This window comes from Leptinotarsa decemlineata, unplaced genomic scaffold, assembly GCF_025532065.1.
Source record: "Leptinotarsa decemlineata unplaced genomic scaffold, Ldec_3_MD MMD2_tig00026330_RagTag_RagTag, whole genome shotgun sequence".
Taxonomy (NCBI): Eukaryota; Metazoa; Arthropoda; class Insecta; order Coleoptera; family Chrysomelidae; genus Leptinotarsa; species Leptinotarsa decemlineata.
The window spans coordinates 1,924,964-1,944,320 of NW_027412690.1; the positions used below are offsets into that span (position 1 = coordinate 1,924,964).

General features: G+C 32.9%; 1 long non-coding RNA gene across 4 annotated transcripts in view; it reads right to left on the bottom strand.

Annotated features, from left to right (window-relative positions):
- The window catches only part of LOC141485747 (uncharacterized), a 726,844-nt gene that overhangs the window by 298,023 nt on the left and 409,464 nt on the right, over positions 1-19,357 (bottom strand). For 3 of the 4 annotated variants that reach the window (XR_012467407.1, XR_012467408.1, XR_012467409.1), the window contains exon 2: positions 2,657-2,703. The exons of the other annotated variant lie outside the window; for it this stretch is intronic. This is a non-coding gene — a long non-coding RNA (uncharacterized lncRNA). The remainder of the gene's footprint in view (positions 1-2,656; positions 2,704-19,357) is intronic. 4 annotated transcript variants of the gene reach the window in all.

The window sequence follows — 19,357 nt, forward strand, 5'->3', positions numbered from 1 at the left end:
TCAAGACGCGGGTACCTAGAACAGGTATCTATGGTATAAATAAAGATAGCTTTGTAAGTATGATTTTTTATCTTCCTTTTGAAGATGATCACTTGGTGTTTGAAACACATGTCGAAGTGTTAAAACAACGGTTTGGTGTTGGGAAAAAACTCCAGTAATATTTATTGCTACACCAAAGGTTCTGAACAGTGTATCACAAGATTTTAACAGATTAGTACAGGTTTTCAATTTGACGTTTTCTTTCTCCACGAAACCCCATAGATTCACGTTCAAATATGATAATAATAATAATGAATGGCTTCACTTCTGGATACAAAATAAGCATCCTTTTTTATATAAACACTCCTTTTTGTAATGAAAAATTATTGTTTACTATTTCCTTCTGAAAGGGAAGTGGAAAAACTATATAAAGGCATAGCACCTATTAAGAAGGAATAATTTTATTTTTATTTTGAATTTCAAAATTTTATAGTTTTTAAATTCAGGAGGTATCATATTGCAGGGTTCATATATAATATGAATACTTCTTTCGAAACTAATAGTTTGTTGTGATGGAGAAATTAGTAGATTATATTTCTGAGTTTGACCTTATGAATGTCTTTTTGGAAATTATATTGAATATAAATGATTGATAAGACATGATGGCGTTTGTTTAATGAGAATTGACATTTGAAGGTTTCTCTTCATATCCATTAATTTATATATTGCATGATCATAATTTTCCATATCAAATCTGAATTGAAAGTATGAGTTTAGAACTCGGTATTTATAACTATTATTTGGTGTTCCAGTTTAACCTTTATAAAACATCTGACATGACCCACATGATAATTTATACACTCCCGATTTTTCTGAAACTGAACTTTTATATTTGTTATTCGTAATGTGTATGCCTAAGATGTTGGTTCTGAAAGCAATATTTACACCTTTGTTGCGAAGGAAATCTGAAATATTTATAGTAGGTTGAGGTTTTATAACTTTAATCCTCTTCTCTTCGAATAAAACTGGATGAACGCTCAAAGCCCGCATAAAGGAACACAAATATAGTTTCCAGAATAGAAAAATGAATTTCACATATACCACTCATTTAATCACAGAGGGGCATGAATTCAACCATGATTACAACCCCCTGCATTTCCAGAAGAAAGGTTTGAAACTTAACCTGTTGGAGAGTATAAAAATAAACAAATTCAAAAACTCTCAATATCTCATGAACAACTGAATTGAATAATTCGCCATTATTGAATCTGTTCATTTCCAGGTGAAAATAGTTAAGTAGGTAAATTTACGGTACTTTCGGAAAATGTATTCATATAGTTGATGAATTCATACCTGACCTTTTCAGGTAGAGTTATTCGTTAGAAAGTAGGCATACGAGTAGGTAATATATTAGAGTATGAAATGGTTGTAAATTAGAAGGAACTTTCAGTTTAGGCTTGAGGAAGCTATTGTAATGCGAAACACGTGTCGCGGTTTTTGTAAAACTCTTTATAGTGAAAATCATACGATAAACTGTATTAATTAGTTTGAAAAATGTTTCGTTCAATTCCTCATTTGAAGTAGCCAATAAATATATGTTTATTTTCTAGTTTTTGTCATTAATTATCTGATGTTCACAGTTGATCAAATGAAGTATTTTGAATATTCAACTGAATGTTCGATATAAATACAATCTCTAGACATCGCAGGCTAAGATTTTGATTCATTTACTGGAACCTATACAAAAAAATACCGTCAATGCCTCTCATTTCTATGAAATATAAAAAGAAGGCTGCAATTTGGATTGTTCAAATCCAAAGATTGGAAAACGATTGTTTCGAATTTCATTATTTTCAAATTATTTATTTTCCTGTAAAAATAAACATCAGCTGGCGAACAACCCTTCAGAAACCCTTACTCGAATTCACGTCAATATTTTCTCAGGTTCTGGATCTAAGAAAACGACTGCGCCTCTGGGCTAAAATAACTCGATCGAATTCCCAGCATCCCATGGAAATATTATCCAATTACTACACAACACAAATTCGAACCATACGAATCCCTAACTACACGAAATTGGCTAAATCACGGAATCATGTTTCTGGAATAAAATAACGAGTGTGTACCTCATCTCGGCTAACGAATATAGTATTTTAATGATTATATTTCTTGAAATATGAGCTTTCCTGATCTATTCGATATACTTCAACAACAGCATAGAAGTTCGCAACAACGAAAATAATGATGGAAAGAACGAAACATTTCCTACGCTCCACATTTCATGTTGATTCAATCGGTTGGTATATTTATATGAACTCGAAAGGAATATTATTTGCATTTGTAGAATTTAACGAGTTGTATATCAACAGTAAATCACTAACGAAAAAATAAAAAGAATATTCAATATTACAAGGCGCCCCAATGCAAATAAAATAGACTGAATAAATTTTCCTTTGAATGTAGGTAACATCATCAGAAACGATTTGTTGTGAAAATAATTACTCACATATTGTTGTTACGGCATTTCAATTCCTCTGAATTTGAACGATTTAGTTTCGGAACAGTAAGAATATTGAAAATGCAAATAATTGAGGTTCGCAAATACTTTCAAATTCATTATTTATTCAATATAAGTACCCAAAAGTTACTTTCAAGTATTGAAGTATGTCAAACTTACCAGATTCTGAATTTCAAATTGCGTATTATTCTAAGTCGTTTCGTTACCTGGAACAAAAATACAATATTAAATGGTGAATTTTCATATTTGTTTCAAATATCGTTAAGGACATGAAATATTTTTTTTTCGATACAAACTCGTGGTTGAACTCAGTCGGGGTTGAGCGTAGGCCCCTCTGTCAAAAGATAGTTCACAAATGGGTTATTGGTGATCTCATTCGAAAATATAATCGTATGCTCTTTTATTCTTTGAAAAAAAAATCGACCGATTTGACCAATATAAAAGTTTTGGACAAGAAACACATTTCAATGTATATACTCCCGATCTGGACGACACCAAATTTTTTTTTCTGGTTTGGTACGAATTTTCTTCAATTGATATTTGTCCAGTGAACCACGTCCAAGTCTATCTTTTTTAAAAACCAATCGATAGTATTGGTGGTTTTACCAAAGTATGTCAATGTCTCATGATGCTCATCTTTGATTTTTGAAGTGAGATAGAGCTGGTAAATGGCTTGTTTTTTCAGTTTTGTGAAATGAATGGAGTCGAGAAATCGCTGTCATGATAAATGAGAAATGAAACTTTCTAGTTTTTTACTACTTTCATTCATAATTAATGGTATTACTGCAGTTTGGTCCTATAAGGAAAGTTTTATCTATCATTTTTCACGATGATCTTCTACCACGTAGTAACGGCTACATCCATCTTTTTTTGATCGCTGTCGATTCCTACGGATATAATAATAATGTATTTCAAGACATCAAAAATCGTCTCTTTCTTCACCCTTCAGCTGATATACCGATAAACCTAACGAAGGCAGCACTTGTCGACCATAAAAAAAACGATATTCGTAGCTCCGAGTGAAGGCTTCTAAAAGTGTTCTAAAAGTGGAAAAAATAAATGAAATATCAAGACTACTTTATTGAAATAGTTTTTATGATTGTAGGAGTCTTTGGTGGAATGAAATCAAAACGGCAAAAAACTCAGCCTCACAAATGAGGAAAGTTCTCATTCTTGTTCGCTACGTATTATTCAGAGCTCACACGATTCTCTGATCAAATAGTTACTCACACAACGATGATGCTGATACGTCCTCTGATAGGGTCGGAGCTTCGGGAGCATTGAGAGGTCTGACTCCAGCATCCCTATTTGAGGGTAATAATAGTAATAATATATTTTGATTCACAAATTTCACAGTGAAGAATTCAATAATTCATTGAAAATAAAATAATTTTTTAACAAACATGAAAATCCACATAAACAATCCCGAAGTTTTACTATAGATTATAGATACAAATTTTCAAATCTCATGCAATAATTTGGCGAGTGAACAGGGGGTTGAATTTAAAATTTTGGCGAAAGCGAGATATTTCTTATTTACCAATTTTATATTTTTCCAATTCCGGAGGGCTCAATTTTAATTGAAGAAGGGAAGAAGACACATACTTTGGAAATTGAAATTCAATCAAGTGTTTTGTGTTAATTACCAATACTTACAAATAAGATTTTTTATATTCACTATAAAAGGTTCACCAAACCGCGACATGTTTTCCGCTATACAATTGCTTTCTCAAGCAGGATTGATATGGATTTCCACCTAATATAGGCACGATCCATTCAACATTTGTTCACAATATAAATTTTATAAATTTCTTGTTGCATCAATACGTATACTTTTTGTGTAAATCTCATTTTAGTCCAAAAAATAGAGTACAAAAAGAGCGGGTTTATCCACAAAAGGTTTTGAATTTCTGATATGTTGTCTAGGATAGTTATTTAAGGTTTCAGATGTTAAATGCAGGAATTACCCTTCCTTTCCCCTTACTACCGAAAAAGGGTCGAAAAAAATAGGCACATTCGTTTACTTCTCTTCACTTATATCTTTCTTTAGGTGCTGAAAGCGCAGGACTCATTGTTGTGTAGACCAGGCTTTACCCTTTGAATAAAAAACAAGGCAACTGGCATAAAAAGTTTGTTTGTGAAAAGTAAAAGAATATATATCGTGATCGCACGTTGAAAAGAGAAGAGTGGAAGGCTTTTTCCCCGCAATTATACCAAAATCAGTGTTTGAGAGTGTTTTAAAAATTCAACCAAGAATAATAATTGCATGGTTCCACCGCGTTGAATCGTGCCCGATTATTCATCTGATTATCGGTCAACAAATAGTGGATAGAAGATCCCATCTTGTTTTCCTTGCTTTTCCTTACCTTTTATCAGCTACCTCACCAGAGAAAGGAGAGAACGCAGATAAAAACGGGTGAGTTTTTATGTACAGTTCACATGAATACATGAATGAATACACATGAATAATTATTATTTATTCACGCAATTATCACTCGCACAAACAGGTGCATTTCAGCTGAAAAAATGTTCTAGATTATTGTTGTACTTACAGAACAAAATTTTCTACAATTCAAATTGCTTAACTTTGTTTCAAGACTGATAGTTTCGGAAAAAAGCACAAATAAAAAATCGCACCTTTCGAAAAAGCAAACTGCTGATTTTAGAACGTTTACCTTCAGTTATTGTTAAGAAAATGAATAATAATTATGATAATGATAATAACTGAATATTAGAAACGACATAACACATACAAAAGAACAAATAAGTAACGCTGCTCGTACAAAGTTAGGCATGCTGTTATACGCCCTATCAAATTATGTGTTGGTAATGATGTGAGAGCGTGAGGAAATCATCGTGGACGAGGAATAAAACGACGATTTAGATCTAGAGCCGCCATTTGACGAAAGATTTCTTATTAGAAATAGTATTTAATGCATAATGCCTGCATAATGCATAATGTCTGCCTCAAGAAACTTGCTGTGTAACAAATGTAACATGTAAGAAACACTCCAAAAACAATCCGTACTCAACCCAGCACTGTAAAGTTATTATTGAATTTTTCAGATATTAATATAACGTTACAATAGCAAAAGGGTAATCAGTAGAATTGAAAGTCACTAAATTTCCTGAAAATATCTCGATATTTGAACCCCAAAATAGACTATAACGAAGTGAAGAATCCCAGTTTTAACACATTTCCCGACAGCACGTATTTTTATGTCATTTTCTTGTAGGGTATAACTCCGAAACTTTTGAATTTAAGATGAAATAATAACTTTTGTTTAACTTCTACTGAGATGTTTTTATTACTATTTATTATTATTTATTACTAAACCATTTTTTCAAGTAAATTGACGCATTTTGATAAAGAAATACTCAAATATAAAATAATACAGTGAATGTCGTTTCAGTACTTGCAGTAGATACCTGAAATAACCCAAACCTAAAAGAGATAAGTGGAAAAAATCGGGCATATATTCACTAGAATGCAGTTCAGCAGCTTATATAGGCCAGACAGGCCAAAATTTCAACATAAGGTACCGTGAGCATGTGTTATCAGATAAAAAATCAGATATATATGGCATCTACAAGAAACAAACCACACAATAAATTTGAAAAAATTAAAGTTCTTTATGCGTGCCGTAAATGACGTGAGATGCATTTGTTGGAAGCATTAGAAAAAAATTAATTCAATAAAAACCCCAATTTCAAACACCAGAATGAAGCTCTCTCCTTTTGAATTTGTGAATTCTGACAACTAGTTTAGGATCCATCGGTATGTGGAGAATTCCACAAGTAGTATTTTTGGATGAATAGTTGGTAATTTTGATAGGTTATAGAAGTTGAATATTCATTATTGTGATATCTCAGCTGAGATATAGATGACACAGGTAACAATGTTGTTATTTCAGGTACTTAAAAGACATTGACTATATCATTGTATATTTGAAGATTTGTTGATAAAACTGCGTCAGTTTACTTGAGAATAGTTTAATGAATCGAAACTGGTCTACAAATGAAAATCTCAGTAGAAATTAGACAAAAGATATATTCTTTATCCCATATTCAATAAGAATTCCTACAAAATAAATAGGTCATCAAGCGGACAAGTCTAAAACAATTACTCTCAGAGACAAAGTTCAGTAACCTCAATTGTAATAAATGTTGTTCCTTATATCGTTGTAGTTTTTTTGTAGCTGGAATCAACCAAAAAAAAAAATACAAGTGAAAATATGAAGAAAGTGCCAGTTTTTTTTTCTCAAGAAATCGTTCAAAATGGATTTGAATACTTACTAACCACCTTCAACAACATAACAAAAATTCAGAATTACCAGAATATTTGTGAGTGTACGCCTCTCTATCCAAAATACTATTCCTGTATATAAATAACACTTTGATTCGCAAACACCTAACATTTCGAAATGTGAACAAAAAGTCACATTGCCCATCGAGATTCACAAAAATGAAGGAAATCAATCCTGATCCAGAGCTTCTTTCCTATTAGTAACACGTGTCGGAAAACCGGATGGTATTAAAACGTACTGCGATTAATGGGGCAGAAGTAATGCTCTCACTTTAAAATATGTCAGCAAATTCATTCTGGAAATTGGGAGTTTGGAGCAGAAAGTAATTAACGACCAAATTATCTTTCCTATATGAGGTTTGGAATCGATATGCCAGGCAGACGGTTCTTCCAGGAAACTACCAGAAGATATTTATCACTGCATGAAGGTAATTTCGAAAATGTTCTCAACTTACATATTTGCCCCCATTCCATCTATATGTAATCATGATAAGGAAGGCTGAAGGAAGTCAATTTGAATATAGTGTGTTACTGTTATTTTGTTAGTTCTGTTATATAGTTCTGTGAATTCCAAATTACTAACAATTACAATTTTTTACAGCACATTTGTTCAAATTACCCTACGATGGAAATTTTCCAAGGAGAATGAAACAAAGATTTCAATTTCATCTGATATGATACTAAATTTTATCGAGAGAGAAATATAATCGGTACTGCTAGCAAAGTGCTGTTTCCACTTTTGTCATCACTTTATTGAAAGCTTGTAAAGAATGACTTACTATCTCTTCAGATATTGAAGGCCGTCGAATTTTAGAGTTTTTCCTAACGTTTCGCTGTCGCGAGTGGATAGCTTCTTCAGAGGTTTGTACATCCTGAGTTAATCTCCGACGACTGAATATAACGGCTGCGTAAAGCATATTTGTTTTGACTCGGGTAGTTTGGTGGGCTAATACCTGAATCTGGACTAGGTAAATTGCATAAAGCGTATTTATGTTGATTCACGTGGTCTGTTGTGATAATATATTCTACCCAAATATTTTTCTTTACACCAAATTTGCACCTATAGAGCTGAAATTTGATATGAATATGTATTTAAGTAGTAGTGCAAAAATCAATTTGTCTGCAGAATATTGCGAATGTGCCCAATAATGAGCAGAATTGCGATTAATTTAATGTGTATAAGCGTACATGCTATATGAGAGTGTGTGTATTTCTGTAAATACATTGTGTGATAGTCTCCATTAATAATTATACTTATTTTGCTCTCACAATAATTGTATGCTTGATTTTATTGTTTGTATACTCATGTTGTATACGCCCACACACAAGCAGTACCTACTGCCTTCGTTGTAAATTCTTGTTTATTCATAATAATGCTGCATTTGTTAAATTATACTCTGTAATTATTTTTTTGTGTGAATAAATATTATTATTATTACATTATATCTATTATTGACGTTTTGGACGCATAGTGAATTTTCTTCATCGTGACATAAATTCCACGACCTCCAAAATAGAATATCAATTTTTTCGATATATCTACCACAAAACAGTTTGTTGAATTTGGAGCATTTTTTAAAATAAATTCGTGAATGTGTGTGTGTTCAGTCAGGAGCCACGATATTTTTTTAAATTTGTCATTCTTCAATTCATGAATGTTGAGGAATAAGATTTTCACGAGAACGTGTGGAATACTTGAAAATTATGATGCCATAATTTTTTTGCAAAAATGAGATGAAAATGATGTCAATGTAAAATGAAGAATACTTGGAATACTGAAAGAACAAACACACTGAAAGTTTTTTATGAGAAATCGAGGGAGAAACGCAGAAATTAGTATTAAGGATTCAGAGGATCTTTGGATGATAAAAATTGTGAGCCTGGGAGATGTGAAATATCAATTTTGTGACCCCTGTATGTGAACAAAATTTATATGAAAAAAATGGTAATGTGGCTTTAATGTACTAGTAAACTCAATATTAGTTAGTTATTGCAATATATTACTGAAGATCTTAAATTACAACTATCAATAATGATTGTTTCAATATGAATTTCATCATCATTAGAAAATTAATTAATTGATTTAAAAAAAAAGCATTCCTGCGCTACTCGCTATCAGCTGATTTTTAAATACAATTCTGTCAGTCTTTATGAAATGTATCAAGCAAGTGTTATACTTCATTATTTTCCATAGGAATGAAAATGAAAGTATTCAATGAATAATTTAAAAATATTATATAATATAAAAATTGTGCAAATTCTAATCCACCCAGAGAGTAGATTTACTGACCCTTGAGACATACCAAATATACGCAGGCTCAATGTAAAGATCAATACACTCTTCAATTATAAAATATAAAAATATAATCAAATTACTGATGACTCCATAGTGTATCGAAGTATGATTGTTCTTTCTTTCCAGGAGGCTGGAAACTTATCATTGTCAGACATATTTCATTTCAATTATTTTTGAAAATTATGTATTTGGTAAAACACAGGTTTTGTACATTATAGTTAACACACCTGTAAATACTATAAGTGTTTGAGCTCAGTGTAGCAAGGAACACAACTGTAAACACTATAGAAAGAATGATAGGGTACCGCCCAACCAACGGAAAGAGAATTACACAGTCGCTTGCGCATGGCTATCCGTCACCACGGCATGCGTCGCCACATGGATGATAACCAAAAAAATTGATGAAGAAAGGTATTATCATTGTATGAAATTCTTCAATATTGGGGGCACTATGTGATTTTCCATTGAATTTTATCTTCGTCTGACTCACCGGAATTCGAAAGTAACTCTTGAAAAGAAGCGGCCAACTTCAATTTTCATTTTAATTACTATAGGATTTATTATTTGAAAAATGTATAGTCACTGTGTATTTTTTCCAGTTTCTACTCAGCTATATTTTTTGGGAAACAGAAAATCGACATCGATAAGTACATATATATGATCCGCTTGTCTCGTATTGTATTAGTGAATTTTTGTTTTCAAACTGAAATATTTCGATTATTCAAAAATCATTCAAAGAGGTATCTTTTCATCAAAATTGTGGTCAATTATCCAAATCAATAATCCATATACATTTTCAGGTAGTAATTTTTGCTAGAAATGACTTCGCAGGTAATTGGAGAAATTACCTGAGAAGTTTCAATAGGTACTCACCAGTACCTATTCTCAGGTACTGTTGAGTAGTATAAAGGCATCACTTTCAAGTTAATTTTCAGAATTTAATCAGTATCAGGCAGTATCATCGTATTAAATATTGTTCCTGTTTACATTAAATCGAAGTGCGAAGAATTGTATTTCGTGTTGAGACCTCGCAAGTCTAATAATTCCATCATGCCTCGAGTAATGATAAAAGGAGCTATTTGGAAAAGTGAGGAGGACGAAATTCTCAAAGCAGCCATTAGGAAAAATGGAAAAAACCAATGGTCCAGGATAGCCTCATTTTTTCACAAAAAATCTGCTAAGCAATGTAAGGCTCGTTGGTTCCAATGGCTTGAACCAATTATTATGAAAACAGAATGGTCCCGAGAGGCAGATGAAAAACTTTTATATCTAGCCAAGCTCATGCCAAAACAATGGAGAATAATAGCGAAGACCGTTGGGAAAACAGCTACACACTGCTTAGTGAGATATGAATTTCTAATGGAAGCCCAGAAAAACAAGAAAGACAATGAAGTTCATGATTTTCGAAAAGTGAAACACGATGAAATGTATCCTGATCCAGAGACAAACCCAGAAGATATTGATGAAGATGGGCTGGAGGTGATATCAGAATCTCTCCTAAGTGACACACAAGCTAATGATGCTCATGAGAAGCCAATAGAAGATTCCAGATGCTTGGCGGCAAGTACAGACGTTACTTCAGAGAAATCTGATGAAGAGCTGGATACAGACGTTACTTCAGAAAAATCTGATGAAGAGCTGGATACAGACGTTACTTCAGAGAAATCTGATGAAGAGCTGGATCCTACTGTGGCACCAGTTTTTCCAAATAACGTCTAAACATTAAATTTAGTTCATTAAGACTGTATTGAAATTCTAGTATCATGTTCATTACATCATATGTAATAGTAATTCTAAGACTGAATTTAATCAATAGATAACACTAGGCAGTACATAAGGAAAATAAATTGCGGATAATATTATAATGGCTATACATGAGAGTTTGGAGCATCTTGACTGCGGCTTCAACATAAAACATGTTTCCTCACGTAAAGATTTTGAGTTATAGTTATTTTCATTTTATACAAACATGTTCGCATATTAGGTATAGGGAAATATAAGTTCAATACAAGAAATAAATACTATGTTTTAAGGATAACATACTTTATTTTCAATACACATGAAATAACATTCAAATGAAGTCTTTTGTGCATAACCTTTTTGCGAATGTTGACTTTCGTTTATATGTTTCACCGTTTTCCTTTATAAGGAACCAAAAATATTCCCCCATCATTGCTGCATCCCATCTGCCTTGGTAACGTTGCTCCATTGTCAGTACGTCTTGGTGAAACCTTTCCCCTTGTTCGTCATCGATAGCACCCAAATTTTCTAGGAAAATATTGAATTGGGAGTGCAAGAAATGGATTTTGCATTCGGTTTTAGGTGCGGATGTAGATGTTTCCCATCAAAGAAGGGTATCGAATTCGGACCTTTTTTTAATCTATGAATATTCAAGCTATCGATAATATTCTCATAGCTTGGCAGGAACCATAATATTTTTTGAATTCGTCATTCTTTCATACATGAATATTGAGGGGTGAGATTATCACGAGAACTGATAAAAGCGATAAAAATTATATCGATATAAAATGAAGATCACTAGGAATACTGAAAGAAAAAACACACTGGATATCTTTTATTAGGAATTTAGTGATAAAAAACCGCCTAAATGGGGCAGAAATTAGTATTAAGTATTCAGGGGATCCTTAGATAAAAAATGTCTGTATAATGGACACAACAAATATTCATGAAAATAATATTACAAACTTGCTACAAAGCACCAATACAAGATTCAAGGATTAAGTTACTTCCTCACGCATGAGAAATTTTTGTTTGTAAACTTCAACTAAATTCCTTGAATATTACTGGGGTTTTTCCACCAAACCGTTATTTTAACACCTCGACACATGTTTCGATCACTAAGTGGTCATCTTCAAGAGAAAAATCAAACTAATCATACTCACAAAGCTATCCCTATTTTACTATAGATAAGAACCTGTTTCAGGTACCTGCTTCTTGAGTGTCTTAAATTAATTTTACAATGTATCCTTATGTAATAGTCAGGTAAATCTAATTGAAATATTTTAAGCTATATACAATTATTTTCATATGTTGCCTCATCTGCTAGTCTTACATAAATTTTACAATGTGTCCTTATGGAATAGTGAGGTGAATAATTGGATTGTTCTAGCGGTGGTCAGCTGCATCACACAAAAACAAAATTCAACGCGCCTAAAAAGTTACATCCGCTCGGCCCCCAATTCGCATCGAAAGAAATAAAAAATAAACGACTTCGGCGACTCTCATTACCGAGGATAACCTAATAACGCTGCTAAGCAGCAGAAATCCTAATCCGGAGGGCGTTTTTACAACTCCGGAAAATGGTATCGTTAAACACGTTCCTTTTTAACGGAAGGAAATCTCATCAGATCCGTTATGTCGTTTCGTCTCGACGACGGCGACGTTACTGACGATACGCAGCTGGTGCGACGTTCAACATTGATTTGTTTTTTCTTTTCATCATTTGGGATGTGAGTGTTGGCCATGGAAGTAGGGAAGGAATTTTTGAATTCTTGATAGTCAATTCAATTTTAAAATAAGTGAGTATCAATCTACTCAAAATTACCGCGAAATGAAAATGATACCTTAACCTTCATAGTGATTCACTACGTAAAACAAGAGCAGCGCGACTACAACGGGTGTCGCATCGGTTTATGAGGCTGCTTGATTTTATTTTATAGGCATATTTCGAATTTTGCGCCAACTCCTGAGATATTGATTTGAGGCAATTATTATAATGTGCATGAAACGCGCTTAAGGTAACTGAAATATTGAATTTTATAAGGATTCATATAGTATCTTTTTGGATAACTTACCAATCACTGCATCATATGTGACCATTATTTCAAACTATAAAATGGCTATAGTACATTAAACTCAAACTATTGAAATCTAAAGTCAATAGTCACAAAAATCAATTTTTTGCGTTTATCTCGTTTTCTATGGGGTTTTCGCTATTTGTATTCATTATCAATTTTGTTATGAAAGTATTACATTCAATTCATAATTATTCTACTTACGCATCAATTTTTACAGAATTGTTAAAAAAATACCTTAATTATAATTTCCATCGCAATTTATATTCATAACATCTCAAATGAATAAAAAAAGAAAGAAATTCTTAATTTTTTATTAAAGAACATTTCATATATTCATTGTGGAAATTGATAAATTCAATGAAAATTACAAAAATTGTTTTTAAATCGATTTTAACGTTAACCAGCTATCGCACACCTACGAACGACAACTCAGAAGTCGAAACTGGTGCTATTAAGGACTAACGAAGTCTTACCTTTTAACGTGTGATTTCTAACACGAGTTTGACGACAGCAAGTGAAAATCGGTCGTCCGGCCTGCGGCTTGAAGCACCGATTCACCAGCGGTCGATTGAATGAGTGGAGCAAAGTATCCACGTCAACTCAACCGCTGTAGTATTTAAAAATCCTGTTCTTTATCGTCTTCAACAACATTTGTCATCAGGTATTCCATGATTTCGGTGTAAAAGGCTCAGTCTTCATTGACATCGCTCTGGTATGGTAAAGCATTGAGATAAGCGTGCTCGTTACACTGGCCACAAGCTAAAGAGGACTGCAATCCCGATTTCCTCATCAACATCGCGAACCACAGTCTTATGTTGAGCAATTCATTTGGACATTACTGGCGTTTTATCCCAACACCAAACCATTATTTTAACACCTCGACACGTGTTCACGTGTTTCAATCACAAAGTAATCATATCCAAGAGGAAGATTAAAATAAAAATACCTACAATGTTATCTTTATTTATAACATATAGGTACCTCTTCTAGGTACCTGCGACTTGAGTGTCTTAAATTACTTTCACAATATTGCCTTAACCACTTGTCTTAAATTAAGTTTACAATGTGTCCTTATGTAATACTCAGGTAAATCTGATAGTTATTTTAATAAGCTATATATTTGGAAAAGAAAGTTTTTGGCTTTCTACTACTCCATCTTGATACAAAAAATGTGAAAATCTTCCAAAGAAAGGAAGGAAGTAATCAATTTTAAAATGAGTAACTCTATACCTGGATGTGTTGTAGATCATGCAGAAAAGTAACTTTCAAACACAAACTGAAAGAAAGTCCTCCTACTTTCATATAAACATTGAATTACACGAAAGAAAAATTCTTTCGAACATGAACACCATCATTATTCATAATAATATTATGTTTACTCATTTTTACACTCTCATAAGTATGCATCTAGATGACTATTGTTAACTTGTCTAAATAATCTTAATGAACTGAAGTCTATGGAATGTTTCTTCGATTGACGACTTGTTTATTTTGTGGAAATTCATGTTCACTGAGGATACACTACTTTTGTCTATTTTCCACTATATTTCTTTATTGTTGACCGGTTTCGGCTATTATACCATTTTCAAAACTAACTGATTACATTTAAATCCGAGTAATTTATACCTATATTATTCTAGCATAAATGATTTGATATACCTGATATATCTGATATACCTGATATCCGGTACCTGCGTTTCATATACCTGTAAAATCCGTGAACATAACAAAGCTTTCAATATAATGTAGGTTTTGGGATCTGGACTATAGGTTCAGGAGAGGACTATTGTTTAATTCAAGTTGTTCGTTGAGGACAATAGAATTGGGATCTTTCTTTGACCTGTTTATTTCCATAGATTCCAACAGATTCATCATTTTCCCTTTTTCGCATGTATGCATGTATGCGAAAAAGGGAAAATGATGAATCTGTTGGAATCTATGGAAATAAACAGGTCAAAGAAAGATCCCAATTCTATTGTCCTCAACGAACAACTTGAATTAAACAATAGTCCTCTCCTGAACCTATAGTCCAGATCCCAAAACCTACATTATATTGAAAGCTTTGTTATGTTCACGGATTTTACAGGTATATGAAACGCAGGTACCGGATATCAGGTATATCAGATATATCAGGTATATCAAATCATTTATGCTAGAATAATATAGGTATAAATTACTCGGATTTAAATGTAATCAGTTAGTTTTGAAAACGGTATAATAGCCGAAACCGGTCAACAATAAAGAAATATAGTGGAAAATAGACAAAAGTGTGTTTTTGTAGTGTATCCTCAGTCTATGGAATGGTTTTCTTGCAAAATATGATGGGCGACTACTGATTTTTCTGGTCTTTCATATGTTGGGTGTGTGAAGTGTTCCTTATATTTTATTTTAATAGATATTTCAGTCTGTCCAGAATATTTTGCATCGCAGTCTTACATTTAATTTCGTGAATTCCAGACTTTCAAAAACCATTTCTATAGTTCCACTTCCATCTTTCCAGAGTTCTTCGTGTATTAGTGTTATGGAACTGAGGTATAAAGCGTTGAACTCAAACGATACTGTAACTGAGCGCTCTATCTCGAAAACAATTCAACGTATGAACAAATTTCTGACACAAAGTTGTTGGGAATTTATTTCTCTACAATACTGATAATTAATACAAATAGCGAAAATCCCATAGGAAAGAGATATTTACAAAAAATTAGTTGTCTAATATGATATAATATGATTTTAAATCTATGAAAGAACAAATAAGAATGAAAATTAAAAGGAATAGCTGAAAATAACAATTATATCAAGCAAAAACCATTCAGAAAAAAAATTACAATAAATGAAAGTAAAACAAAAAATTGAAGATTGAACAATTGAAATGAAATAACCCGAAGGCGATTGTGGATACTAACAATCGAAACGTCGGGAAGTAACTTGGCTTGGAATATTTTAACTTTTATTTCATTTTAACTGTTAAATTTCCAATGTTTTGCTTGAATTTTTATTTTATTGTAATTTATTTTAAGGTTTTCTCTTGCATATGCCTGCATATGTATGTCATACATATGCAGCCATCATTTGCGAACATCAGATATTTCCATTATGTTACCGTTCCACTCATCATGGAATATTATCGAAACTGGGTAACAATACCCGTTCATTTGCTAAATATTAATATGAATATAATGAATTTTATCTGAATATAAATTCATTGTTACAACTCTCAACCAAACATGCAATTTCGAAACACATTTCACAAATTAGGATGAAATGAAATATAGAAACGCGAACGCAATGAATTGGACATATTTTCATTTAAAATAAAATATGTGAGTGTTCAAAAACGATCACATCAACACTCCAAAATATTTCATAATGAAATATAATGAATGATTTGAACACTTGACAAGAATACCGTTTCTCTCGACAAGAGAGCTTCTAAATTCTATCCAGAATTCTCTCCAACGTGAGACTCACAATTTATAAGGAAATATGTCAGATAACTGAGAAAACAATTGCAATAAACTCTGCTAGTCTCTGAAGTCTGGAGGGAATTACTCAGTGCGAATTACACAATTAGAAATTATAAATCGATTTCTCAAAAACCCAGAGGCCTATAACGAAACTTCTCTATCATTTCCTCACTACACAACAGTACCAAAAAAGAAATACATCATTTCGATCAGGAATAGGAAATGTAAATAAAAAAAGTCGAACTTTCGGCCGAAGTTCGCTAAAGATCCCCGAATAGTCGAAAAAGTCTCCGACCCGATGCCTTGCCGAACTATTCCTGATTTATAAGTTTCCAGAGGGTAACGAGTATAACTTTTCCAATGATAGTCTCCCAAGTACTGAGAGGATAAGTTCGTGAATTTACGAGCGATTCTCCGCCTATAAAATTTCTCATATTTATGTGGCGATGAAGACATATGCGTCAGTTAGCAGTAGGGAATCTATAAAAGTGAGCGCGAGACGGGATAAGTATTTTCCCGTATGAGGCGAATTTATAATGTCGCTCTTGACACGGCTTTATTCTGCTCGTAAAACTATACGACGTTATACTTTGGCGTTGAAGACAAGCGTTTCGCGAATCGAAAGGACTTTGATTCCTTTCTTTCTTGCTTTTTCGACGTTATGAACTTTATGTGTAACAGTGCAACAGACAAGCGTCAAATCTGATCACTACTTGTGGAATAAAGTTTATCGTTAATAAGTTGAGCGAGTAATAAAATAATATACTTTTTCTCTGACTTACATCAGAAATATTTCAACAATTTTTCATTTCCAATAATTAAATTTGAACAGTTTCGAACCACACAGCAAAAAATCGCTTCAGAGTACAAGTTTCAGAGTCGATTTTTCAAGTGGAAGTATTATTAATTTCAACTTGAGACATTCGAATTACTCTAATTTCACACTTTCATAAAATTGAGCCTGGTTTCCTATATTATGATTATTTTTTATTTCTAATGTGTATTTATTTCCGAATAGATTGAAAATGTACTTTGCGGTATTGAAAAACACACACTTTAGTCTATTCAGTGTGAAATCTTGTTTGTGCAACTGCATGTATTTATAACCTGAAAAACGTTACTATAAACTGGCAATTGTAGCCCTGACTACAAGTTTTTGTTGCCATGCTTGAAAAAGTAAATTGGTTATAATTTATCACAATTATATCTTTCTACGCCTACATTTTCATTTTTTGATATGACTTCTTATTTTTGCTAAATAATTCAATTTGATGTCATAACACTTGAAATCGCTAAAATATTTGTGAATAGTAGCCGTTTTTTTCAATGTGCATCACTGGAAAATAACAGGTTCTACTCAAGAATCATGTTCTTTTGAACAGGTATTTAATATTGTCATTGTTGTAATAACTAACAAAAAAAAATAAAAACTAGTCTGAACAGTGGAATTAGATTTCTTAGGCCCACTTGTATAGGTTCAGATTAAACCACAAGTCTTAGTTAAACTTTGGTTTAACGAATGAAGTTCGTTGTATAGGTGTTTGTGACTGCCATTCGGATTTTAACTGTCAACTGATGGATGGAGGGGCAGTTAAACTACAAGCGTCGGTTAAACACATGTTCGGATTGAATACTGATGTGTCAACTATTTGTGGTTACTTTATGTATTATAACCTATAAATATTTGACGCGTCCAGATATTTTCATGTTTTCATAATGGACATATTTGAAATATTTGAAGATATATTATTTGAAGAGGAAGATGAGGTAGATGTTATAAATATTGTGGAAAACCCAAGAAGACCCCGACTTTTTCTACCGCGAATCGACACATCAATATAATCACTGTCAAAGTAGCGCTGCAAACCCGTAACGGCAATGCCCATGATCTCCTCTAAATCATCATCCTGTGTTGTAATGTGGAGAAAATTCCCTTTTCCTCCCCCTGTTCTGTAAATTTCCTCTTTCTCTGCTGCAAATTTTTTCTTCGTGTTCTTTTTTACATTTTCTCACTTTGCCTTGAGGACTTTGGAGGTACGGGGTTCTTTCGTGTTCTTGCTTGTGTTAAATTCCAGGCACAATTTCTGCCAACATTCCTCCTTTTCCCCTCCATGTCACGGCATCACTTTTCTTGGACTCCAGAATGTCCTTATGGATTTTCACCAGCCGTAATAGCTCCTCCACTTCCTGCTTGGAAAAATTGGATGACCTCCTGTTAGTGTAGCTCATGCAATCCATTTTATAACAGAGTCAGATTATGAACTTATGAAACAAATTGCATATGGCATTTACGACAATGTACGACGGCAGGTCAATTTCAATTCACTTGTCACTTGTCAATGTTGTCGTGTCTACGAGTCTTTAACTGGAAGATATATAAATGATATTTCAGCATTTTATCGGTTTAAACCTAAGTTCAAATATAAGCTTAAACCCAAGTTTAAACTGAACTATAAACGAGACCTATACAACTGGCCCTTAACCGAGAAATCCTCGTGAAATCCCACTCAGTTGTCACCAGTGTAATAAATGTTCGTTTCTGGTTTATTTATTCTTTTTAAATTGATTTTGGCAGCTGCTGTCACCAGATGCGGATTTCTCCATATGAAATTTTGGATGTGAGCAACTCCGGAAGGGACTTGAATTCAGCCTCTTGCACGAAGAGGAGGTGTTTTGAAACCTGATCATTTGGTATATACAGTAGAATCCGGATATAACGACTTTCAAGGGACCGGATATACTATGTCGTACTAATCGGACGACGCACAAAACGGATTGATTTTGTGGTAGTAAATTGTACATTAATTCATTAGTTTTTCAGTTAGCTGTTCGGATTGCTGATCGATAGGTGAATAAAACATTTTATGAAATCACATATGCTTCATTTTAATAGTTCTTAATTGTCCTAATGTACAAACATATGTACAAGGTCTGTTATTTGAGTTTGTTTTTGACAAACTTCTGTTTGGCAGTAAG